This window comes from Pseudonaja textilis, chromosome 2 (assembly GCF_049901715.1).
Source record: "Pseudonaja textilis isolate UNSWEBS1 chromosome 2, rPseTex1.2, whole genome shotgun sequence".
Lineage (NCBI taxonomy): Eukaryota > Metazoa > Chordata > Lepidosauria > Squamata > Elapidae > Pseudonaja > Pseudonaja textilis.
The window spans coordinates 80,250,632-80,277,202 of record NC_141991.1 but is presented as its reverse complement, the minus strand read 5'-3'; the positions used below and the strand labels follow the sequence as shown (position 1 = coordinate 80,277,202).

The 26,571-nt window shown below is 37.8% G+C and overlaps 1 long non-coding RNA gene across 1 annotated transcript in view; it reads right to left on the bottom strand.

Annotated features, from left to right (window-relative positions):
• The window catches only part of LOC148126928 (uncharacterized), a 66,122-nt gene that overhangs the window by 38,921 nt on the left and 630 nt on the right, over window positions 1-26,571 (bottom strand). The gene's annotated exons all lie outside the window — the stretch shown is intronic.

Below are 26,571 nucleotides of genomic sequence, written 5' to 3'. Positions count from 1 at the left end.
TCTAGCAATGAAAAAAAAAATCCATCATCCCATGCTTTTCAGAACATACATAATGGGCAACTCGTGGTTCCTGAAATGCTTCTGGCTCCTGAATTCCCCCCACCTTTTTTTTGGTAAGCTTTGGGCTCCCTCTGACTGATGAAATATAAAGCAGAGATTCCTTCCATGTTGAGATGTAAACAAAGAAAAACAGTAGCATAAGCCCTGAAATAATCACATCTTAATTAAAAGAAAAAAGAAACCCTCACAAATTAATCCCTCAAAACCAGTCTCATTTTCTTTTGTTAAAATCCTACCCTCTCCACATCCATGTTGGCCCTGATTTCTATTTCTGTCGACATGAATGGAGATTATGTATATTAGGTGTTGAAGGGCCTCATATGGAACTAACTGAAAGCTTAAGATGACCTCTGTATATGTAGTCCCAATAAACCATTGCTGATTTTGTCCATCGTGCATTATTAAAAACTGAGAAAAGCCATATTAATCACTTGTAAATCTATTATCTTTGATTTGTAGTCTGGGTATTGGTGAAAATCAGATTACTATGTACACGGAGATGGGCTAGCCTAGATTCCTGTGTTTTATGCTAGGATGAGCTACTTCGGTGGTTAAGAATGCCATTTCCTTTTTACCACACCAGTTGGCTAAATACTACTGTCTTTGAGTAGGCTATAAGCTTTTCCATAACAATATATTGACATCACAGCTGTCCGAAACATCATCAGTGATTATCAAGCATCAACCATCTCCCCTGATGAAACACTTGACATTTCCCGCATTGGCCGAGAGCTCAAAAACAGAGACAGCTCTGTGGCCCCACACTTCTGCAGGGTCATTTGCAAAAATGAATCAAGCAAACATAAATTCATTTATACTACAAATTCACTTGCCAAAAGCAACACCAACCATAAGAACCTCCGTTCTCACCCTGACCTAATCATACAGCAATGTGCCCGCTCCTGTGTACTCCGCACAGAACTCAAAAAACGTCTAGACAATGGAGAGAAGGACCTGTACATTGACTACCGTGCTGACTGTATCAAAAGTAAGTCACACAACCTGCAACTCAGCTTTAACCTTCAACCACAATCCTTCTTCAACCAATCCACCATCACCCAACACTAGGCACGCATGCCCCTAACTACCTCAATTCCAATTAAATGCAAGCTACTCAATGCAAGAAGCCTTGTGAATAAAATACCTGCATTTCTCCTCTTACTAAACATGTTAAATTCGACATCATATTTGTCTGTGAAACATGGCTCAATGCATCTTTCCCTGACTCCATTACCACAGTAAGAGACTATCATGTTTACTGATCAGATCATGAAATTCGCAGAGGAGGTGGTGTTGCTATCTTCTATAAAAAGTCCTTACATCTAAAAAACATCCAAGTTACCCAGGAGCTTGCCCTTCCTGAGACTATCATCTGTGAACTATCCTTAAATATCACATTTTGATTCTTACTATGTTACAGAGCACCTGATTATGACATCGAACATGTAAACAAGCTAAATTCATTACTAACATGGGGAACATCCTGCCCACACACTTTTATCTTTCTTGGTGACTTCAATCTACCTCATATTAACTGGACCCTAAACAAATGTACAACTGAACCCATACATGCAACCTTCTACAATGCTGTTACAAATCTGGGACTGGAACAACTAGTAACCAACAATACTAGACTTAACAACTGCCTCGATCTCATCTTCTGCAATAGTTTGAATTTAATTTATGGAATACAAACTAAAGAACCTTTTTCCAACAGTGACCACAATATGATTGACTTTTGTCTCAACATACGTCCACACAAAAATCATCACAATTACGTAATCCCCAATTATAACTTCAAAAAAGGCAACTATGATCTTATAGACAATGATCTCTCATCCCTTGATTGGCAATCTCTATTCACTGGATGTAATACTGTTGAAGACCATTACAACATATTTTTACTTGAAGTCAAAAGAGTCATCAAACTATATGTACCAATAACAACTCCCAAAACAAAAAAACAACAACAGATTACCCATAACAATGAGGAAACTTCAATCCAAAAAGAGATCACTCTGGCGGAAAAACAAATATGGTCACATTGCCAACTTCAAAAGCCGATACAAAAATTTATGCCACCAGATAAAAACTGAATGCACCAATTATCACATTAAACAAGAGGAAAACCTTCTAAGCACCAATTCCACCCACGCTTTTTACAATTTTGTAAACAACAAATTAATAGACTCAAGGTCCATCCCACCTCTGATAGGACCTAATGGTAAAGACTGCAACAACGACACCATTAAAGCCAACCTCTTTAACACATTCTTTGGCTCAGTATTTGTAAACAGCAATGGATCATGCCCAGTATTTCCTAGCTGAACCACAGACAACTACAAAGATCTAATACATATCGATTTTACAGAAGACAATGTTGAAAAAGCACTACGCAATCTAAAACCATCTCTATCTATTGGACCAGATGGAATATGTGCCTACTTCTTAAAAAAGCTATCCACTGCCATAGCAGAACCTCTAAGCGTAATCTTTGAAAAATCTTTTGGGACGAGCTCCTTGCCAAAACTTTGGTCACAAGCCATGGTCATCCCCATCTTCAAAAAGGGAGACCCCAGCCTAGTTGAAAATTACAGACCAATCTCCTTATGCTGCGTCACCTGTAAAGTCATGGAATGAATTATTAACCAGTCCATTATCCTCCACTTAGAGACAAACAACCTACTCTCTAATAAACAATTTGGTTTTAGGAAAAAACTATCATGTAATCTTCAACTCTTACACTGCAAAAACATATGAATGACACAACTCGATCAGGTCAAAGCAATAGACGCAATCTACAAAGACTTCTGTAAAGCCTTTGATTCAACGGTACACGACAAACTACTCCTAAAACTAAAATTTTACAGTATCTCTTGACACCTGCATAGTAATAGAAGCATTCCTGTCAAACAGACAACAAATGGTCAAAATTGGGAGCATCCTATCAAATACTGTACCTGTCAATAGTGGTGTCCCCCAAGGCAGTGTTCTAGTACCATCTCTCTTCATACTCTACATAAATGACCTCTGTGATCATATTAAGAACAAATGCCTTCTCTTCTCTGATGATGTAAAGCTGTGCAATACAACAGACAATACTGCTACCCTTCAAAAAGACCTTGAATATGTATCAGAATGGTCAAACAAATGGCAACTTCAAATCTCAACAAATAAATGCTCTGTCCTACATATTGGCAAAAAAAATCAGAAAATAAAATACAGGCTGAATAGTCAAGACCTTGTTGATGATCCAAACTCTTGTCAAGGATCTTGGAGTACTCTCTCAAATGACCTAAGTGCTAGAGCCCACTATAACTACATAGCCAAAAAGGCGTTAAGAGTTGTTAACCTAATCTTACGTAGCTTTTTCTCTGGTAATATTACACTACTTACTAGAGCATACAAAACATTTGCTAGACCAATACTTGAATACAGCTCATCAGTCTGGAACCCACATTACATATCTGATATTAACACAGTTGAGAAAGTCCAGAAATGTTTCACAAGAAGAGTTCTCCACTCCTCTACTCGTTGTAGAATACCTTATGCCACCAGACTTGAAATTCTAGACCTAGAAAACCTTGAATTATGCCGTCTTCAGTCTGATCTAAGTATGGTATATAAAATCATACATTGCAATGAATTACCTGTCAATGAATACTTCAGCATCAAGCATAACAACACAAGAGCACACAATAGATACAAACTCAAGGTTAACCGGACCAATCTTGATTGCAGGAAATACGACTTCAGCAACAGAGTGGTCAATGTCTGGAATACTCTACCTGACTCTGTGGTTTCTTTCCCAAACCCCCAAAACTTTAACCTTAGACTGTCTACTATTGACCTCACCCCTTTCCTAAGAGGTCTGTAGGGGGCGTGCATAAGCGTACCAACGTGCCTACCATCTCTGTCCTATTGTTTCTTTTGTTTTTCTTATACGTACCCATTTCATGTATTCATAACGATGTATATACTTATCCCTATTATCTTGTAAGTGATTGACAAATCAAATCAAATCAAATAAATAAATAAATAAATAAATAAATAAATAAATAAATAAATATGTATACTAAGCAATACCTCTTCATTACACTTTTCAATCCCATTCATGGAATTGAACGTTCCTCAGCATACAAAATGAAGTAGATCCTGTGAAACACACTAGTAGGGTTTAAAGCAGTTGGTTTGCTAACAGCAGGGAAGCTGCAAAAACATGTACAACGCTTGCTGTTTACAGATGAGAACAAAAGATAAGTAAATGCTCTTTTATTGTGTAGATTAATATGTAAATGCAGATGAATTTTTCAGGGAAACATCCAGCGAGAATGTGATAATTACAGCTGTGTAGCCTGTGCTCCAGTTATTAATGACTGTATTCACTTTAGTTCAACAATCCACTTTTCTCAAATAGCACAAATAATTTAAATGAAGGCCTTGCGCTTTGTCATTTTAAACTGCATTTCTGGAAAAGTAAACATTCTGCTGAAACTCATCCATCTGCAGTGAACTCCAGGAATACAAATGGAAAATAAATGTGTTAATCACTCCTGGAATTAGAGGTTAATGAAGGGGAAAAACAAAGCTCTGAATAAATTTGACGTTATTTTATAGTCTTAAATCCTTATGGGTTAAGGAATCTTCTTTTGTAGCACCAAACTTCTTTGCAATAATTGTGTTTTCTCACCATCTCTGTTCCATGTGAAATAAAACACTAGCTTGATTACTTGGGCAATGTAGCTGACTAAAATATAATTATGCTTATATTTGCATACTATATACAGTACTGTAATATAATATAGTATAGTTCAGTCTCCCAACAGTTGATAACTTCCAGATGTGTAAACTTCAATTTTCAAAATTCTCAGTCAGGGCCACCTCAAGAGTAGCTGAAAGGGGAAATTTTTTTGTCATGTTAAACATATGATATTGCACTAGGATAACTCCCAGTAGATATGTAATCTTAATAAATAAAATAAAACATACAGATCTGTTTAGAATTTGAATGTGTGCATGTGTTTGTGTGCACACGTGCACGCGTGATATGTGTCATCTGTTGCTACAATTGTCTTTATTTATGGGAATTGACCCAAGAGTATCTAGATGTTCTGAAATTCTCTACAGCAGAATGTCCAACCTTGGCAACTTTAAGACTTATGGATTTCAATTCCTAGAATTCCCAGCCAGATATGCTAGCTGATGAATTTTGGGAGTTGAAGTCCATAGGTCTTAAAGTTGCCAAGGTTGGACATCCCTGCTCTAGACCTATGGTAGAGAATCCTGCCTCTTCCAAAGTATTTCTGTTGTGTTCTTTATTTATTCACTCAAACCTGAATGCTACCTCAGTATATAAATTCCAGGCAATTTACACAACAGGGCAATACAAAGACTGTCTGGTATAAAAACAAATCATGAACTCTCCAAATTCAATCAAGCCATTGAATTCAGTGAAAAGAGTCTTGCTTTCTTTTGAAATAAAGCAAGAACTAAAGACAGCTTTTCTCCAAACAGTGCTAATAAAACTATCATTATCTTATTTTGCTTTAGCTACCTGCCTCATTCATTCATTCATTCATTCATTCAATTTATATGACCACCTATCTCAACAAGTGCCTCTGGATGGCAAACAAAATTAAAATATAATAACAATTGCAAAAATAGAAAAATTAAAATGCTTTGTAGTCAAAAATAAATCACCCAGCAAAATCACTAATATAACCAAGAAGCAGGTCCTTGCACACATTTGGAACCCCAGATCTTGGCACAAAGCCAAGTCTCCATTATTTTCAAGCTGTTTGTAATAATATTATCTTGAAGAAAACTAGATTGGGTGCAATGTAGGTCTGGGAGAAGAGTTTTATGATCAAAGCTCCTGGCAAATCAACTCTTTGATTATATTTCTTAGAACTGTCATCCACATATTACAAAGCTTATATGCAAAGCCGCTGAAAAGTATCTTATCCCTAGCCATATTTTGTTATTTGAAGAAGCTCTCCTTGAAAACATGCTGTGGTGTAATCATGTCTCATTACATAAACAGTAGCACTTTAGGGGAAGCATTCCAAGTGATTTTTTTTTTCCTAGAGGAACTCATTCTGTTGAAAAAGTCATTAAGTATTAGCTACAATTTTGCAGTATGTCATTTTTGAAACAGGCATGTCAGAAGACTAGTATAAGCAGTTACATGCAAATAATTGCTGTTATTACATTTGCTATTTTCCAAGTTATTATAAAATGCTAAGCCAAGGCCAAATGCATCACATTATAATTGAAACACAGAGATCAACTGTACTTAATGGAATGCCAGGTATCTTTCTCTAGGCATTGACATTTTAACACTCTCCTACAATGGGGGTGGGGTGGGATGGAATAGAGTAGGGAGAGAGGGAATACGTGTAAAAATCAGAAAGGAAGAAGGGCTGTTTCAAATTTGTCCCCCCTAGCAAATTTTCCACTGAAAATCCTTGCCCAGACACCACTACTACAATTAAAAAAAAGATATGGATATCATTATCCTCCTACCCCGTGGAATCATAACTAAGAAATAAGTCTACTGAGAATGAGGAAATAGAGAGAAACAAAGAACTCTTATTTTCGCACTCCAACATGATATATGGACTTTCAAACAATGAAAATATAGATTCATATCATAAATTATGCTCCCATTGAGATGGATCAGATCAGAATTGTTTCAAGAAATATCTTTAATATTTTATTTTTGTTTCACAAAAGTTGAGGTAAATATATAAAGGAAGTGGAAGAAAGTAGAATGAAAACAGAACAAGCAGAAATAGAAGCAGGAGCAGCTAGTTTTGTCTAGGAAACCTTTTTTTATGATTAGACTGAGCTGCCAGCAAATATATACATCTTTGCAGGCTTCATATGGATCTGGTTTATATGGGTGGAGCACCAAACACTGAATTTGCCAGTTAGCATCAGAATATGAGTCATTTAGTCTTATGATCTCCTTCCCGTTTTTTTTCGCTGCATGCCCTATTCTGTTCTTCCCTATAAATGACAACTTCACATATATTTCTATTTTGTACATTTATGTAAAGTGTTACATTTCATGTTTAGAAATTATGCCATAGGACAGAATTGGTTTACTACCCTATGAAAGCTCTAACATTACCCCTTCCTATACAGATATAAACTGAGTGAGACCTGAAAAGATTTACTTTTTAAGCACATTTTTAAGAACACCTCCCTCATGAGATAAGGCATGCTGCATCCTAGAAACCAGGATTCATTGAATGTTTGCCTTTAATAATCTTCCACAATTAATAACGACGACTGGGAACTGTAATTCTCAACATTTAAGAGCCAAATTTTCCCCCTGTTCTATGGGGTTGGAAGGTACTATATCTTGGAGAACATCTACTCCAATTTCCAACCAAGTCACTGTTACAGCATCTGTGATAGATAGCCATCCAGTCCTCATTTAAAAACCTTCTGTGAATGATATTCCATCATCTCCTGAGACACCTCTCTTCTATCCTTGAACACCTCTCACTGTTAAGAGAATTTTTCCTTAAGTTCAGCTAAATTGTAGTTCCTTGTAATCCACATCCATTGCTTTTTGTCCTCTCTTCTGGAACAATGCTGAGCAATTCTGCCCCATCTTCTACATGGCTGCCTTTCAGATATTTGAAGACAGTTATCATACCTCCCCAGAGTCTTCTCCAGGCTAAACATATTTAACACTTCCAAACCTTCTCCACATGCTTTCCCTTCTATTGTTATTATTACATTTATTGTCAGAGTACAACATGTGTACAATGAGATTGGCTGAGCCTCCCTTCATTTACCCCCCCAACACAACTCACAGTGAGGACAGAAGTCCCCAACCCAGTCCCAATCTTATTACACTATGTGACCTTGTTTCACAATGCGCCGGCCCCACAGGTCTACCATACTATATTGACATGAAGTTATTTTCTGTTCAGAAGTCTGACAGCCCACGGGTAGAAAATGTTCTTCAGCCTGTTGGTGTGGCTGACTATGCTTCTATATCTCCTACCTGATGGTAGGAGAGTGAAGAAGTGCTGACCGGGGTGTGAGTCGTCCCTGAGAATTTTCCTCATTCTTCCAAGGCAGTGAATCCAGCAATGTCATCTAGTGGTATCAGGGAACAGCCCACGATGTTTTGTGCTGTGCTCACCACCTTCTAGTGTCTTTCTATCCACGGCTGTCACCTGGCCACCTGGGTTGTGTTGATTTTCCAGGTGAGATCTTCACTGAGGTAGACTCCCAGGAATTTAAAGGAGGAAACTCTCTCCACACAGCCCTCCTCAATGTAAAGTAGGGCGGGTTCCTCTCTTTTATTCTGGAAGTCTAACACCATCTCCATTGTAAGTTTTATCTGAACAATGCAGAAGACAGAGGAACATGACTTGATTTGTGCCAAGTGGAAATAACTTTTAGACACATACCAGATTGTATTATAAAATAATGAATGAAGATCATTTCATTTTGCCTACTCACTGGACTTCTGTGCATGTCCATTGAATAGACAGCATTTTTAAAATAAATATATGGAAATAACCTTGAGAAAATTATTAGAACTGCTCTTGTAAGGAGAATGTTCCATGTTGGAGAGACTATGTATGCTTTTTTTTTTAAAGTCACACATGACTCACAATCAAACGGATGATTTCATGTCTATCCTTTTGTTTTCCTGTTACGCTTCAGTCACCACTATTGTTACATCACCCCTAGTTTCCTTCCTCTAGTGCTTCAGTGCAATTGTTTAAACCAGTTTACCTTCCTATACATGATACTCCAATTTGTTTTTGGCTTAATCCAGCTTTCCAATCTTGGCAGTTCCAGCTGCTTTCAAATTAAAACTCCTATATTGGCCAAGAAATGCAGAAAATATACAGGGCATAGTTTAATACATGGCCTCACTCCTTCAAAAATAAAAAAGCTCCCCAATGATTTCCATTTCTCAGTAGGGCTTTATACATTCATCACAATATAAAAAAGATGTTGAGACTTAATAAAGAGTGCAGAGAAGAGCAACTAAGTTGATTAGAGGATTGGAGGCCAAAACATATGATGAATGAAAAACTGGGTATGTTAGTCTAACAAAGAGAAGGACTAGGGGTGAAATGACAGCCTCTCAAATATGGGAGGACTACTATCACAAAGAAGAGGATAACAACCCATTATCCAAAGCACCTGAGAACAAAAAAAGAAATAATGGATGGAAACTTATCAAAGAGAGATCAAACTAAGGAGCGATTTCCTGACAGTGAGAACAATTAATCATGGAATGGTTTGTCTCCAGAAGTTGTGGGTGTTCCACCAGTGGAAGTTTTAAAGAAATTATTGGATAGCCATTTGTCTGGAATGGTATAGGATTTCCTATTTGAGCAGGGTGTTAGACTTCCAATTCTCTTCCAAGTCTGTTACTATATTCTGTATTATCTGGACTCTTTTCAGTCGTGATTCAGACCAGGTTATAGTACTGAGAGAGGATTAGTTACTCTTGTGGCTGACCTTTGGGAGACTCAGGATGGAGTGGTAGGTCCATCAAGGTCCTTCTGGATCTCTCAACAGCTTTTGATGCCATCAACCATAGTATCTTGATGGACCAGCTGCAATAATTGGCAATGGAGGCACTATTTTGCAGTGATTCTCCTCTTTTCTCCATGCTTAGTACCAGTCAATACTGGTGGGGAAGGAGAGGTCTATCTGCCCCTATTATGAGTGGTGTGTCAGTGCTTGAGTTTCTTTCCCCTCCTATTTAACATATCTATGAAACCACTGGGAGAGGTCATCCAATGGCATGGGGTTCACAATAATCAAAAGGCAAGTGGTACCCATTTATACATCTTCACTCAGTGTTGGCTATGTGATGGTGTGAGGTGCTGTCTCAGTGCCTGAAGGTTATAAAAGCCTGGAGATGGAGCGGTTGTGCAACTGGTTATGACTCAACCCAAGCTAGATGGAATGATTGTGGGGTTACAGTTCAAGGTGCTAGTTATCATCTTTAAAGCTCTAGAGGGCACAGGGCCAGATGACTTGTGGGATTGCCTGTAGGATGTATCTGCCCTTCCTACTGAGTTAGATAGGATGGCTAGGCATCAGATTGTATCCCATTCATAGGAACAACTAGCAGCATCTATGGGATCTTACTGTATTTGCTAATCTTTCCCAATAAAGGACACTGGGGCATTTGTATGTTCAGAGAAAATGATGTGTGCATTGTCAGTGGAATATTTACTGAATGTACTGAGACCAAGAATGCATTTCTCCTGATCATTTTCTGTTTTTCGCTTTATGGCTGCCATTGGTTTGATTCATGGACTTGCAGCACTCCACTTCTGAAAACTAGATTTAGAAAATTAGTGGTCACTCTAGCTGAAAGAAAGCAGTGAAACTGTGATTTCATCCTACTTCCTGCTTTTTCCCTCTGCATTGCCAACTAAAGTACATGCTTCCTTGAATACCAGGTTATATATCATTTTTGGCTGAGAACCAAATCCCAAGGCAAAGTACAGGAAATCAGAAGGATTTCCATTTAGTGGGTGCAGAGTGAACAGGTCCAAACCTGCTGCATTTGAATTCTGCATTTGCACAAAGATCCACAAACCTTTTCTTCAAAGTGCCATCAAGCTGTTAAGCTGTGTCAAAAAAAAAGAGGGGGGGGGAAGTACTGTGTTGTGAAAGGAAAGTGATAAATGAGCAGACAGCACTTTCTTTTTAATTCAAAGGAAGAGTTTTATCAGACACCATTAGTTGTTCCTAACAGAGCCTCAGGAGAGATCTTGGATATCTTGGAGAGAAAGTTTATTTTTCTCACACTATCTTATTGTCACCAATGTTATTGTTTTCAACAGCTATACATGTTGTATAAACTAAATTTTAGTATAGCTACTTTAACTTTTCATTTCATGGAAAGGATCTGAGAGTTAAGAAGCTTATAGGAAATACTCCAAATACGTCTAAAATTTGTGGGGAATAGAGATTAGTTTAAACTATTTAAAATGCTGCCTTGTTCTGGTTTTTCTTAGCATTTGCTCCACTTAGTTGCAGAGTCCACTTATTTTGCATTGGGCTCACCTAGTTATTACAGCAAAGTTTGTCCAATGCAAAATGCAATGTAGAGTTGTGTTTTTTTGGCCAGCAGACTCTGAAACTGATCTCACTTAAAAGAGAGTGTGTGGCACAAGTTCACCTAACTGACCTCCATGTCAGCATTCCAAGTAACAACCTCCAAAGCCTCCGAGAATCTTACCAAAGATCCATTTTATTAGAGATGTCATATTGGCACATCAGGGGAAAACCCAAATTTGAGAGTTCTAGGTTTTCCCTAGCCCAAAGAAAACACAAAATCCAACCCCTGTACCCAATTGTCCATGATATGGTTCAATCGTTACTTCTTTCCAACTGGAGACTATGCCCAGTCACTCTCCTCCAGCTGCAGGGTAACATGTCCTTGACTTTCTGAGAAAGGAATGTTGTTGTGGCTAATCTTCCACCACTCCTTGAAATCCCCCTCCCAAATTCCCAGGCACTGAATGTGGCAGCCTCGAAGTCTCAAAGAAAAATGGCTCCCAAGCTGACACTCCATGCCAAAGTGAGAGCTAGAACCCAAACCTTCCTTTTTCTAGCCTAGCACCTTAACCATTTACCTGCAACTGAGAATTTGCAAAACATTTATCCTGTGAATCTACATAGACAATTTCAAGCGTCTGATCTATGGTTTCCCAGTCTGATAGGTGGCCCAGTTGGATAGCATTATAAGGTTAGAAGCATCTGAGAGACTCTAGCACAAACTAGCAGAGCTGGCAGCTGCATGTGTATTTTTAGAACTAAAAATAATAAGATTGTATGCACATGCCAAAAAATTATTTATTTTGTCATACTTCAGCCACCATGTGATTATCCAAGATGTTTCAGCACCTCAGAACTGAGATGAAGTCTCAGAAATGTAGGAATATTTGAAAACTCCCCAGGGTTGAGATTTTAATAGTATTATCCTTCCTTTGCTTACTCACATACAGATGCTAGTGCCTGATGAAGTAACTCTCCAGTTAATTACATTATTTTGGCAACAGTTTTAAGCAATGAAAGACAGAGACACAGGAATTACTGCAGAGAATAATGAGGCTGGATGAAAACAAAGGCAAAGGGTATTAGTTAAGGGTTCAGTTGTGTCCATCTGGAAGTACAGAAGGCTGGCTTTTAAAGTCACAGAAAAATGCAGTGTGCAAATGGAAGACCCAAGTTTTAGGATTCCAGATTTTATAAATAGCTATTGAAAGGCTTTGGCTCCAAAATGAGACAATATACTTTAAAAAATATCAAATATTAAATCTATTCGATCTGGCTCTACTCATGACATTACTCAGCTATGTGATACAACCAAAGCTGACTGTAAAATCAAACAATATATTGTCATATGCCTGCAAACGTGCAGAAATGTATGCTAAATATTGGTGTAAGTATGCAGAACATATTGGGCATATGGCTGTACAATAATAATAATAATACAAACAGTTGCTATGAATCCAGGCTATCTTTTCATTAATGTCCTGAAGTAATATTAGCTTTGTGTAAGTGAAATGTGAATGGACTGGGGGGAATTTTCAAGAAAACAAGTCCAGCAGATATAACAAGTCCATGGCAAAGAGTATTGTCTTGGTGACTTGTGTTAATTTGGCCCGAGTTTGCTACAACAGCAGCTGCAGCAGCAAATGACAGCAATAATTACAGCAGCAATAAATAAGTCTGAGAGCAAAGAGAATTCTGCTTAGTTGTTTGTTAGCAAATACATGATTAAGGCAAAATGTTTCACATTGGTTAGGGCAAACACATTAGAGTGTTAGGAAAGATCTATTCATTCACATTTTACATGACAAATGTTTATGGATGTTTTATGGTAGGAAACTGGAACAGTTATCCTTCTTTAAATGGCTCTGCACATCACTTTATCATCAGCTAAAATAGCATTTGATTCCACAATTTCATGAAATTAAAAATCTACCTTCTAAATTTCTTTGTAACCATCAGAAACATGTTTTTAATAAAGGCACTGACATTGTTATATGACCTATTAGAGGATTAAGTAAAAAACCAAAGACAATTGGTATTTTAGCAAGCTACACTACATTTGGCAGGCCCTAGGCTGGCACGATCCTTCCTGACTTCTTGAAAGTCCCTCAAGTCTTAGCTGTGCTATCAAGCCTGAGGATCCAGAGGACTGGCAAATGAATAAGATGGCTCTGTTATTATTAACATCCCTTCAACCATTATTTGTTTTATTGCATTTTAATGATTTGACTATTAATAATAACCATCAGCATTGTTTCACCATCAGTCAATTGCAAAAGACGGTCTTACTTGGAACAGCTTACATCCTGCAACGATACATCTCACACCGTCATACATCAACATCTGCCTACCCTAGATCCTTGGAAAAGACTCAATAGGTAGATAAAAATGCCAAAACCACTATAAACATCTGGCTGACTGCGTGACGAACCACTATAATTTAGAATTCAAACAGGCAAGCACATGCAACGTAATACACCAGACTTAAGAACTGTTGATAAGAAAGACCAAAAAGAAAACCTGAATAGTGGACTTCATAGCACCCAGAGAGAGCAGAAGAGACGAGAAAGAACTGGAGAAAAATCACTGCAAATACAAGTAGGTGCAATCCCCAAATACCTGGAATACCATTTGAACACCATCACCAACACTAAGTATCTGCCTGACTATGCAAACAGCCATAATAATAAACATGGTTATTTGTCAACTATTGTTTTCAACTTTCTTGTAAGCTGACCAGAGTCACTTGTTTTGTGAGATGGGCGGCTATATAAATTTAAATAAACAAATAACTTAAAAATAACCCAGAACCCAAGCTATTTAGAAACTCAGACACAAGATTGTTCTGGGATGGCAGGAAGCATTAAAATATGTTGCTGAATTGGCAAATTAGGAGCTGGCTCCAAAATTACCTTGTTCTGGAAATATAATTTCTCCCATCACACCCAGTGATGGATGATAGACATTTGACCATATGCCTGCTTTCAAAACGTCAAGAGTAAGCAGCTGGAGCTTTACAAAGCTAGTGAGGAAACACAAAGTGGCGCTTGAAAGCAACATAGATGCAGGATGTCCTTTGTAAGAAGAAATGCACATGAATCAGGACTAAAAACACAGTAGTGTGTCTTTGTTTACTGCGGGATAAGGAACAATGCAGAATGAAGGCAATAACTTGCAGAGGTTCTACAAAATGGTAACTGCTTCCCGGATAAACAGGTAATTGTGTGGAAATGCAGTTTATCCAAATTGTTGATCAGTCTTGGAAAGAAGAGTACAGAGAAAATGCATTAGTACAAAGGCAGAATTTGATATTGGAGGAACATTTGGTATTTCCCCAATCATAGTGTCTCTTAAGAAAAAAAAATCCCTAGCCCCCAGAATTGTAAATAGTAAGAAGCTATGGAATATCTGAAGATTCTAAGATGCTAATAGGAAGGAAAGAGTTTCTAATAGCTGAAAGATTTGCAAGTTTTCTGACATATGTCTGTGTTGCATAATGAATACAAATTTAACATTTCCTGATCCTAACATTGGATTACATTAGTGAAATATTCTGAATTGTTGTTTTAGAGGCCTGATTGAAAAGTGACAGATCATAAATATATATATACCATATATATACCGTATGTATGTATGTATGTATGTATGTATGTATGTATGTATGTATATATATATATATATATATAATTTTATATTGAGTCTTCATTATTTTGATAAATAACTCAGGGCTGCTGATACCTGATATTATTTTCTCTTCATATTTTCCTCACAACAACACTGTGAGGTGAGTTGGGCTGAGAGAGAGAGTGATTGGCTCAAAGTCACCCAGTTGGCTTTCATGCCTAAGGTGGACTAGAACTCAGTCTCCTGGCTTCTAGCCAGCTGCCTTAACCACTATACCAAACTGGCTCTTATCTGACAGAATGTTTTTCATTAGGAAATGTTTCGATCTGATATGCTATACCTATAGGTGGGGCATGATTCACATACACTCTGATGCATCTGAATAGTGCTGCTGTGGTCATTCTCCACTGCTGAAAGAAAACAAATAGGAAATTGGAGAACATGAACTCCTGAATTCTAGAAACAGAAAATCTTAATGGCCTGACATCTAACTTGTACCATTCTTTCTTCAAAGGATATGTTACTATAAAGCAAGGGAAAGTTAAAAAAATAACCCTTATATTGATGCCTGTGAAAAAGCATGAGCTTCTTTAGTATTAACACAGGAGATCAAAGTCCCTCTGAATGTGGAATAGTAATATTTAAAAAAAACCTGTCCTGAGAGAAAGGGCACTAAGTTCTGGAACTAATACAGTGATAACTTTCCAAGAATTATGCTTAAAGGACAGTAAGCAGAGAGGCTCAAGTAAGGGATGCCCACTGCACATCTCAGAAGGCATAACAATGAATTGTTAGATATTTTAAACAAAGAAGCTCTTAATAAGGGAAAGAGTCAGCAAAGAAGACTTGTCACCACAGCACAATATCAAAGATAGCCTGAAGAAATGCCAAAGTCTGTGGAAAAGATGTGTCAGGCTTCGTTTGAAAGCTGAGCTGGAACCACTTAGTTAATCCCACAAGAAGATCGTACAGAGAGTAATATTTACTGAAGAAAGTTAAAAGCAATATCCAACAAATTTCAGCAGCTATACTTAATCCAGAATTAGCTGCATATATAAACTTTTTATAACTAGTTCATTCTACCCTATCTAATGGAGAACTTGGCCCTCTCTTTTGACCAGACTGCCCTTTGCCTTGCTCTTATCTGGTTTCTCACTGACTGTGTAAGAATAAATACTGATAAATGCTTTTAATTAGTATGTGTTTAAAAGTGAAAAGTTTCTTTATATCCATCTACAAAAATATCTCCATATTATTTCATGCCTCCACCCAAGTGGGAGTTTGAAGAAATGTATTCCCTCTTCCATTTTTATGGCACCTGAATCATAGCCTATGTTGTCATATAGATATAATTGCCCAATATTCATGTGTGAAAATTGGTGGGGATAATTGAAGGTCTGTGGGGGATGATTGGAGCAAAGAAGAGCAAATCAACATGCCTGCTTGATCTGAATATCAAGAATCCAAGTTATAAGATAGGACAATACACCAGGCTTGCTTTTTGCAGTGAGAGAAAGGAACAAGTCATTGTATTTTGCCCTCCTTCAGTATTAAAAAAAAACTGATTCAACTTTTCACACAAACTAGTGTTGCACAGATATATCCAGAATTAGCTTCCAATAAGTTGAACACTTCGACTTTGTGACCTGTGCTTCTTTCAAGCTGTGTCATTCCCATTATGTGTCATCTTTATCCCCAAACAGTCCATCTTGTTTGCTGCCCAAATTCCATATTTAGCATTGAAATGAAGCAGATTGCTTCCAAAAAAGATGAAGCTGCCCACCCATCCAGTGGTGGGATTTAATTTTTTTTATTGCCGGCTCTGTGGTTGTGGCAGGGGAAGGATACTGTAAAATCTCCAGTCAGAGGTGGTATTTGCTGGTTCTCCAAACTACTCAAAATTTCTGCTATCGGTTTTCCAGAACTGGTCAGAACCTGCTGAATACCACCTCTGCACCCATCCTTTGCTAACCTACAGCTGACTGCTGATACTCCGTTTTAAGCTAATAACTTCTGCAAAGTGACTTCATGTCTAAAATTCTCACCTAAAAGTGAAATCTGCAAATAAGTACACATTTTTTTAAATTCAATTCTGGGAAATGGGTGACAGATAGCTAGGTTTAATTTCCCTTTTGATCAGATGAACTGGTTTGGTCTGAACAGTATTTTAATATGCCTCTCAGAGGAGTTTAGTAGGACTGGATAGGAGGAGTTTAAAAGAGAATGCCAAATGAGTATGTTTCATTTGCTCTTTTTTGATAAATGAACCTTTGGTTCTATTACCAAGTACAGCTCTGTTGCCCAATTATTTCCCTTACACTGAAGCTGAATTCCAAAGTTCTTCCACTGTCTTCTTATTTGACAAGGGCTGCATAGGTCTCTATGTTTCAGTTGGGGCAGGAAGCAAGTTCATCTAATGAAACAATCTTTGCTTTTGCCCTGGGCTGCGGAGCAATTCTCTCCCCTCCTCCATCCCCCCACAATGCAACAAGATTAAAAACCTGATAACAAAGCTAGCTGGCTAAGAAGGCTTTCCTTGCATTTTGTACTTTTCTCATAGTGTAATCTTATGAAAGATACTGGCATTGTGTGATTTTTAACCCCCCTCCCCGCAAATCTGTTTAGTTTCTGGGGATCAGGAAAGAGAAATGATGGGATATGAAATGCTAAAAGGTTACAGGAAGTCCCAAACTACATTGTGATGGGATTGCTTCTGAAATTCTTTGTAGGGGCAAGCATCCAGGGCAGACATATTTTCTTCAATTTAGAAAGTTTTTAATATTGAAACCAAGAAAACAACAACACATTTAGTGAAGAGGACGATTTCTCAGTGAAAATGCAAGGTATCTCTGTGGGCTGTACCCAACAACGCCAGCCTCTGGGAAAGGCATGAGGGAACTCATGCACAGCAATTTGAATGGTTTCAGTGTTTCTTCCATTTAAAAATATGTGATGCAATGATTAGAATGCAGTATTACAGGTTAACTCTGCCCACTGTCAGCATCCTGACTAGTTCAAGATTGATTCAGCCCTCCATCTTTCCGAGGTCAGTAAAATGAGGAACCAGATTGTTGGGGGCAATATGCTTACATTTGTAAACCATTCAGAGTGCCGTAAAGCATTATGGAACAATATATGTCTAAGTGCTATTGCTACCTTTACCAGACTATGGTGGTAGCTATGCTTGAGATCATGACTTGTTCCCAAATCAGTTTGCTATCAGAGGTCATGAACTATTCTATATTGGCAGAGCTAATACGCATGGATATAAGAATTGCTGCTTACTAGAAAAAAGTGCATTCACTTTTTAAGTGAGATGTTGCAGTTCCTACCTATTTTCTGTAAATAGAAACTTTTATATGCATAAAAGTCCTAAAGGTACTTTTTCAAAAGGCAATTGGACTTTTTTTAAAAAATAGAGAAGCTCCATAGACTTTTATACTCATAATACAGTATTCACTACCAGTAGCAACACATTAGTTAGCGTTCAACCCAGGTAATTAAAATCTCCAACAGTCTGAAAGTAAAGTCCACATTCCATCTATTATTTTTTAATATTATTTTTTTTAATATTGAGGGGCATACTTCATCATCCTCAGCTAGCTATAATTTGTGTCAGTATCCTTTTCAAGAGTAGCCTTTTGACTGAGATAGAATTCCAAAATATATGGAGGGTACCAGATCTTCCATTTCTGGCTAAGGGAAATTTCAACTTAGCCATGAAGCTCACTGGATGACATTGGGCAATCAGGCTCTCTTCACTTGTTGTGAAGCTACAATGAGGCCACTTGAAGTTCCTTAGATAAACAATATAATTGCTATGAAATGAAAAATGTGAGATGCAATCATATAGCCACTTCCCTAATCTAATGCAACCCAGACCATGAATTATGAAACAGTGCAACTATGAATTGACTATACCGGCTGGCAATTTGGGTGTTGTCTGTATGTATCTTGGGTGTACAAAGCTGGAGAAATCTGCTATTCACATTTTCTTAATAATAATTTTCATTGAACTTATGAGTGTTGAGTATACATGTATTAAACAGCATTGGAAATGATTTTTTAAACATTTAATTCAAATTGCAATCAGGGAAATTGGATTAAATATTAGTATTGCCTTTTAGAACCAAGATCCTTTTTAATTATAAATTCTGCATTTATATTGAGAAGTTTACTTCATGGAATAATTTTATTATTTTACTGGAACACACAAATACAAAAAGATATTATTTGCTTCTTGAAAAAGCCGTGCTGGAATTTGGAAATCAATATAAGCACATGAATATAGCACATAATGTTGTTTTGATGTTCAATCCATTTTTATCTTACAGTTGTGAACATTAAAAATGTTGTCAACAGAAAACCACATCTAGCTACCAATAATGGCAAACAATGGGGAAATCAGTTGATTTAGCTGCTGTTTCTAAACAGATGCAGACCAAATAGAATAATAGCACAGGAATCACCCTATGATCTTCTTTCAACACATTTCCATTAATCATTCAGAATTGTTGGGGCTGAAACAATTTTACCCAACTTCTATATTGGTACTGTACTCCATTGTTATCTTCCCATTCTTGTTTTTGTTCCTCTGACTACTGTCATTCATTAAGGATGGCTTATAGCAGACAGTTGGTTGGTTTCAGAATTTAGAAAAAAAATATTTAAGAGCAATTTGCACCATTTCATCCACATTTAAAATTAGTTTGAAAAAAATGAATCAACCATCTTCTTAATTACACCGCCACATTAAAAATTATCCAGTGCTTTCCACTCTACTGATAATGGAAATGTCAGACATAAGGGAGAGGGTTTTTAAAAAAAGATAATAGAAAATTTGTAAAATAATAGACTATTTTCTTCCATCCAGATTGGGCAAAGGAAGAATCCAACAGAAGAGAATATATGTAGCTCAGGGCTGAACTGTGGAGTCCCTGGTGCTCTCTGAACTTGGTTGTTTGCTTGGAGACAATCTTCATTACTAACTAGATTTAAATAAGCACAAATCCCACACTCACTAGACTGATGATGATACCTATTCAGGTAATGAAACATCTGCAAGCAAACAACCATACTCAGAGAGCATGAAGGACTGCTTAAAAGAGGAATCATATAAACGGAAATAGTAAAACAAAGTATTCATATTTTAATATGAGGGAAGGACTTCACTTAAAAACATGAAGAGAAAATATAGCGATGCATATAGAAAAAAAATACTAAGTATTCCATTTGTTTAAGTAATGTTTACAAACTGCCTCATTCTCAATGGACAATAATTACAAATTTTCAATACTGTTGCACTCTTAACAAAGTTATATAAGCAAAAACAACCAGATAAAAAATGGCCACCCTCCTTTCCCAATAAGCATCAAAAACTTGCTTCAAAGATCAATTTTTCAGAAGCTTTCTGAAAGGGTTAGGCTTAAGGGAGGAGGTCAAATAATTTTTCAGGACATGTTTGATACAATTCTAGTTGCCATCAAAGAGGACTTCTCTTCTGACCCAACCCCAACTTTATATGGAGGTGACATCCTGAACTATCCCATCTTTGATGACTAAGATGATGGAGATGTTCATTTGAGCACTAACATGTATAGGTTTTATAGGTAATAGCTATCACTCTACTGGCAGCCAGTGTACCATAAATAATAAAATGATGTTATTTCTGTAGTAGAATATACCTCCCAACTGACTGGCTAATACATTTTATACCAGTTGTAGCTTCAGGAGGGTTCTCATGCAGTATGCAAAGCAGTAGTAATCCAGCTGTATGTACTGGAGCATGAGTCATTGTTATGCGTGCCTTCTGGTTTAGGTAGGGCCATAACTGGCATACCAGTTGAAGCTGGTTAAAAGCCCCTTGGCTATAGACTCCATCTGCTGGTCCAACAGGAGCTGCAAGCCCATGAGGCTTGCCAAGGCACAAAGCTACTCGTTTAGTGGAAGCATAAACTGGTCTAAAACAACTGAAACCAGTATTTCAGGGAGGCTAAGATGCACAGGCTTCCATAGGGAGAAGCAAATGGCACAATGTGCACTTCAACATCACAATATAAACTCCACCCTTTGGTATTTGTGTTATGTTACACACAGATATAACAAGATGTAAAGCTTGCATTACAACCTTGTGATTCATGTTATTTTGCTGAAATCTTGGCTTACTACCAATGCTCCTACCAAGATATCTGTAGATGAATAGCAATTTTAGCTTGTTTCATCTGACCTTATTTCATCCTATCAAGTTCCTGACAGCCTCCAGAAACTGGTTCAAGGCCTTCATAGCATCTCCAGCCTTGTAACTGAGTGTAATAAGCATATTGCTCATAAATAACTTTTAGCCAATGGATGAACTTTTCTAGATGTTACATAGATGTTAAAGAAAAGATATCTCAGCCCACAGAAAAAATGGGGTGCAGGAAGTGTCACAGAAAAGACCTTCCCTTGTCCTCTGGAAAATTAAGGTAAGGAAGAGGGAAGAAGTGTTTTTAGATTTTCAAGATTTTGTTACTATAACCTTACAATAAAGCTGGAGTTAGTCCTCAGTAGAATTAGTCCTTTGGTTTCTTGGCTAGACTACCTAAAAGAGCTGACCTCGCCTAAATCAACACAAGTGGATCACCCTAGGACAGACATTTATCCAGTCTATGATTGGCAGTCATTACATTACAGAGGATCAGTTCAACTTCCTCAGGAATCCAAATTTTATCTTAAGAGCCATTGATAATAAGTATCTTATTTCAGAAGTACTGCCTTACAATGATGTTAAATATCCTGCTTGATTTTCATGTTAACTTTGATATGACAGGTTATGCTGACACAGGAGTTCCTCAAAGAGAAACAGGTTTTTCCCCCATCCAGGTGTATCATTGCATTGTGAGATTCCCTTCTCAAGCAACAAAGCGGATTTTATTTTTGTGATCACTCCCCCACATGCTGGTGAAACTATCATAAAGTTATATAAACCTCCACCTCACCTTCTGAAAATAGTTGCACAATACATAATAGAATATTTGGAAATACTTTTGGAGAGATAGTATGAATGGTAAAAAACAATCATTATAAACAGGTTAAATTTCCCTACTAGTGGTACCTCATATCAGCACTATTTCAGTTAATAATAATAACTGAAAAATATTTAGGTCTTATCTATTTTTAGGTTTAAAAGAAGAATACAGGTAGTCCTCAATTTATGACAATTGAGCCCAGAATTTATGCTAAGTGAAAAATTTGTTAAGTGAGTTTTCTCCACTTAACGTTTACATTTTACAAATTTTAAAACATTTAAAATTTTACGTCTTTTCTTGCCACATTTGTTAAGCAGATCATTGCAGTTGTGAAGTGAATCTGGCTTCCCCACTGACTTTGCTTGTCAAGGTGGTCACAAAAGGGAATCATGTGACAACAGGACACTGCAACTGTCATAAATAAATGAATCAGTCGTCAAGTATCTGAATGTAAATCATGTGACTATGGGGATGCCACAACGGTCAAAAGTTATGAAAAAGGCTCTTTTTCATAACGCTTTTTTCAGTGCTGTTGTAACTTCAAATGGTCGCTAAATGAATTGTTGTAAGTTGAGGACTTCCTATACAGAGGTTTCACATGGCCTTAACACATTTTAACAGTTATTTTATAACCATTCATTACAATGGTAAAATAAACTTCTTTCCTCATCAACAAGATACAAAAAAGAGCATAGTTTCAAACCTGTTTTAGCATGTGGAAAAATGTGGCTAAAACTTGGCTCCTTGTGTCAGAAGAAAAAAAAATATTTTGACAAATTTTTTAATGTAGACCAGTGGCAATGGCAGATTAAGGCTTTGTTTGTAACATGACAAGCATAGACTATGCAATCTCACAATATGATCTCTATTTCATATTTCTACCACCCTTTAGTTTTTTTTATCTGTATAATGCAGACTTGGCTTGGGAAGGGATTAGCAATATTGAATTTAAACAGCATAAATTATTTAACTAAAAATACATGAAATACTAATCACCCCAAACTACTAATAATGTCAATAAGGTATTACTAGTAACAAATTATATGGTTTAAATTGGCAGATTAATATAAGTGCTATATATGAAACTTAAAAAGAAAAAAATCTGTAAAATTATTTTATGCACAAAACTCAAAAGAAATTTGGCCTTTTTAAAAAAGTCCCCTTTGTTACTACTCTTCTTCAAAATAAGAGATTTCAATCTGAAAAAAGAACACTCTAAGCCAGGATTGTCAAACCCACGGCATCACATTGTTGTCACGTGACGTATCGTGACTTTTTTCTCTGATAAACCAGGGGTGGGCATGGCCAGCGCATGATGCATCCGGCCCATGGCCACGAGTTTGACATCCCTGCTCTAAGCCTTGCTAAACTTCAAAAACTAGGCAGCAAGCCAAATACGGCTGGTCCTTGATTTACAGTCCTTTGTTTAGCAACCTTCAAATTACAAGTGTGCTGAAGAATGACTTATATCCATTGCACAGGTCCATGGTCATATGATCCAAATTAGGGCTCTTGGAAACTGGCATGTAACTGGTTGCAATATCTTAAGATCATGTGATCACCATTTGTGACATTCCCAGAGGGGTTCCAAAAAGCAAATTCAATGAGGGAAGTTAGATTTGCTTAATAACTGGATGATTCATTTAACAAACATGGTAATTTTTTTTAGTAAAATTGGGCATGATTCACTTAATAATTGCATTGCTTAGCAAAGGAAATGCTTCTAATGAGGGTCTTGAAATAAGTGTAAACATTTATCCATGGGAAACATTAATATGAACAAACCCAAAGCACTAGTTAGTGTGCTAAGGTTGAATTTCCAGCCAAAGCTTAAAACTATCTAGTTTACCCCATACAAAATTGGAAAAAAATTAATCAATGTTTTCTAGCGTTCAACTGATTTCCTTACTTTGTAAATGATGAAAGGTTTTCTTTGCATTAAGAGTGAAGCTGCCACCACATGGCTTACACTTCAAGCACAAATTGCATTCAAGCAGGAGAGACTGACCAAACAAACTCATCTGGAACTGACTAATCCACTGACTTGACTAGGTGTCCTCTAAACTGCACATGCCCATCTGGCTTATTTCAATTGTTGCATTTTGTGTTCATAAATGCTCACAATTAAGTTTTCCCTTGTTTATCTTTGCCCTTGGTCACACATCACACTAAACTGTAACGTGGTTTGTTTGGGGCTTGGCTTGACGTGCTAAAGCATTAGACAAAAGCTCAGACACTACAGTTTATAGAACTTAGTTTTTTCCTTTGGGGTGGCTTGTATTCTATGCCAAGCCAAGGAAAAACAGAATGTGCTATGGCAGGGCTGTCAAACTCCCGGCCTGTGGGCTGAATTTGTTACACTGGCCACACCCACACCCAATTTAGCAAAGGGGGAAAAAGCCTCTATACGCCGTGAGTTTGACACCTTTGCTATGGTTATGGAACTGTGTTTCTCATGCTCTTTGCTGAAAGTGCCTTCCAGAAAGGGTGCACATTATTTTTCAAGCTTTGAGCCATACTTTTAACTGTAGACAGACCCAGGAGATAAGCTGAATTTAATTAGTAACTATGGTTGTTCCTGTGTATATTAAAATGTCTTTCTGTAACATTGAAGTTTAAATTAAATTCTAGAGAGAGGTACACAATATGTTTTGGGGCTCTGGATGAGTCCTAAATACATAGGAACTTTTCTTCCCTGTAATAAGAATTTTCTTCTCAGTTCACATGCACATCAGAGAACCAGACTATTAGCACACACCTTTTATTTACACTTCATTATCCACATCAAAGCATTAGACGGTTGTTCATATAAATGGAGACACAGCCACAAACACATCTATCCTTCTCCTAACATCTGTTACCATCTTTTCCCAACATCTGCATACACTGCAGATTGCAGGAACCCAAAGGCTAGAAACCAACACACTGCTCTATGTCCCCTGGCCCATGTTTGTCCTAGAAATCCTTATTCTCTCTCAGCGATATAGCTGAGACCTCTGGCATTTGTGGAAAAAAACAGAACACTACTTCAAAACATATTCTTCATCCTGGAGTCATAGATGCTTCACACTTCTTCCAAAATGTTTTTTTATTTGAGTCTTTTGGTATTTGAAAAGTATTTTCTTGGATTTCTTTCCACAAATTCTTCCTGGAATGATGGCTATGGATATTCTTTTATAAACATCTGAAGTTGTACATATAGTTATTCCTTCTAGTTCTGCTTAAGGAAGAAACAAATCAGAGAACAATGTAATCTTGGTACCCATGGGTCCGAATAATTCTTTAAATCATAGTTAGTTTTCCTAGTTACTGAATCTGTAATTATGAATCAAAATATGTAAGAGCTGATGGATTGCAGTTTTTTTAAACACGGAGGAAAGAATCCCTATAAAGTATACAGAATATATCATGTTGAATATTGCCTCTTGCCATCAAATCACTAGCAAAACAGATTCCTGGCTTCATGCACCAAGGCTGCATCATCAACCGTTATCAGCTATATGAAGTGCTCAAACAGAAAAGAGTGCAAATTTGAAAAAGTACATCCTGAACTGGGGAAAAATTGTCTTCCATGCTGCATCATGATCATCATTTAATGTAATTTTAGTTGAAAACATGGGGTTTTGTCTCCTCTTGGTTTCTTTTGGAAAACTTCATAATAGCCCATTTGTTCTCTTGCCATTATTAAAGAACTGCTGTAATTGTCCTTTTTGATACTTTGACAAAGGGATCAGTCTGCCAAAGAAAATCAAGTATCCCACATAGGTCCAGTGATAAATTTTTAAATGCAGGAACTTGTCAACAGTCATTAGATCTCTGCAATATTTAATGAGCAACCTTGCCTCTGGAGGTGTAGAGAGACCTGCTTCAATATGGAAAAGTATCGTTACCCAAAAATTTAGTAATGCCCAATAAAGCTCAAGTGGGATTTATGGGCTCTACTGGTTTCTCTATAGCAACCCATAGGAGAAGCACTTTTTTAAGACTTCTATTTTCTAAAAGGAACTTTCCGGAGCCTTCAATAAACTGAAACTCTCCCGAAGATCTGCACAATACTGTAATAATAGCCATGCAACCCCCACAGTAAGCTCAAAATGCAAATAACTAGGCTAATCGGCAAAACAAGACCAGCAGGCTGCTATTGATTTAGTGAGCTGACCCATGGAAAAAAATGTTAGGTTTCCCCAACCAGGTGCCTTCCAGATGCGTCTGGTCCGCCAGGCCCAGCTATAACCGTGCGAGCGATTTGAAAGAAGCGGATGCGGCGGTTAGCCCGCGGGACTCGAAGGGATCTGCGGTTATCCTCTCCGGCTTTTACTGTCCTGAGTCAACTTCCAACTTCGCAGGCTGGCAACTCCGGAGAAAGTTGCTCCAGCGGATTGCATCACCGCTCCTGCTAGCAACCCAATGCAGGGCTCCCCATCCCAGGCCCACCTTCTTCCTCCCCACCCCTCCCCTCCCCAAACTCCCCTGCTTTTGTAAACAGCAGCGCACTCCTCGCGGAGACACCCGCTCCCCACAACCCCCAAAGCGACCCGCCTCGCGGGGCGTGCCTAGAAAGTACAGCCGAGCCCCTTTTACAGAGGCCCAGGGCCGCAAAAGAGTCCTCAAGCGCTCCGGCTCTCTAGCGGCAGGACCCCAAAACGCTCACACGTTATAAGCCCCCATCTCTTCCCTCCACAGGCGACGCCCCTTCTGACTATTCGCGCCAACTGAGCCTTTTATACCCCTTGCAAGTTTCCCCCCACCCTCAACGCAACCGTCTTGGCGAAAGGGGTGGGGCTCCCTTCCGCCCTGCCTCTCGAGCTGGATGTCA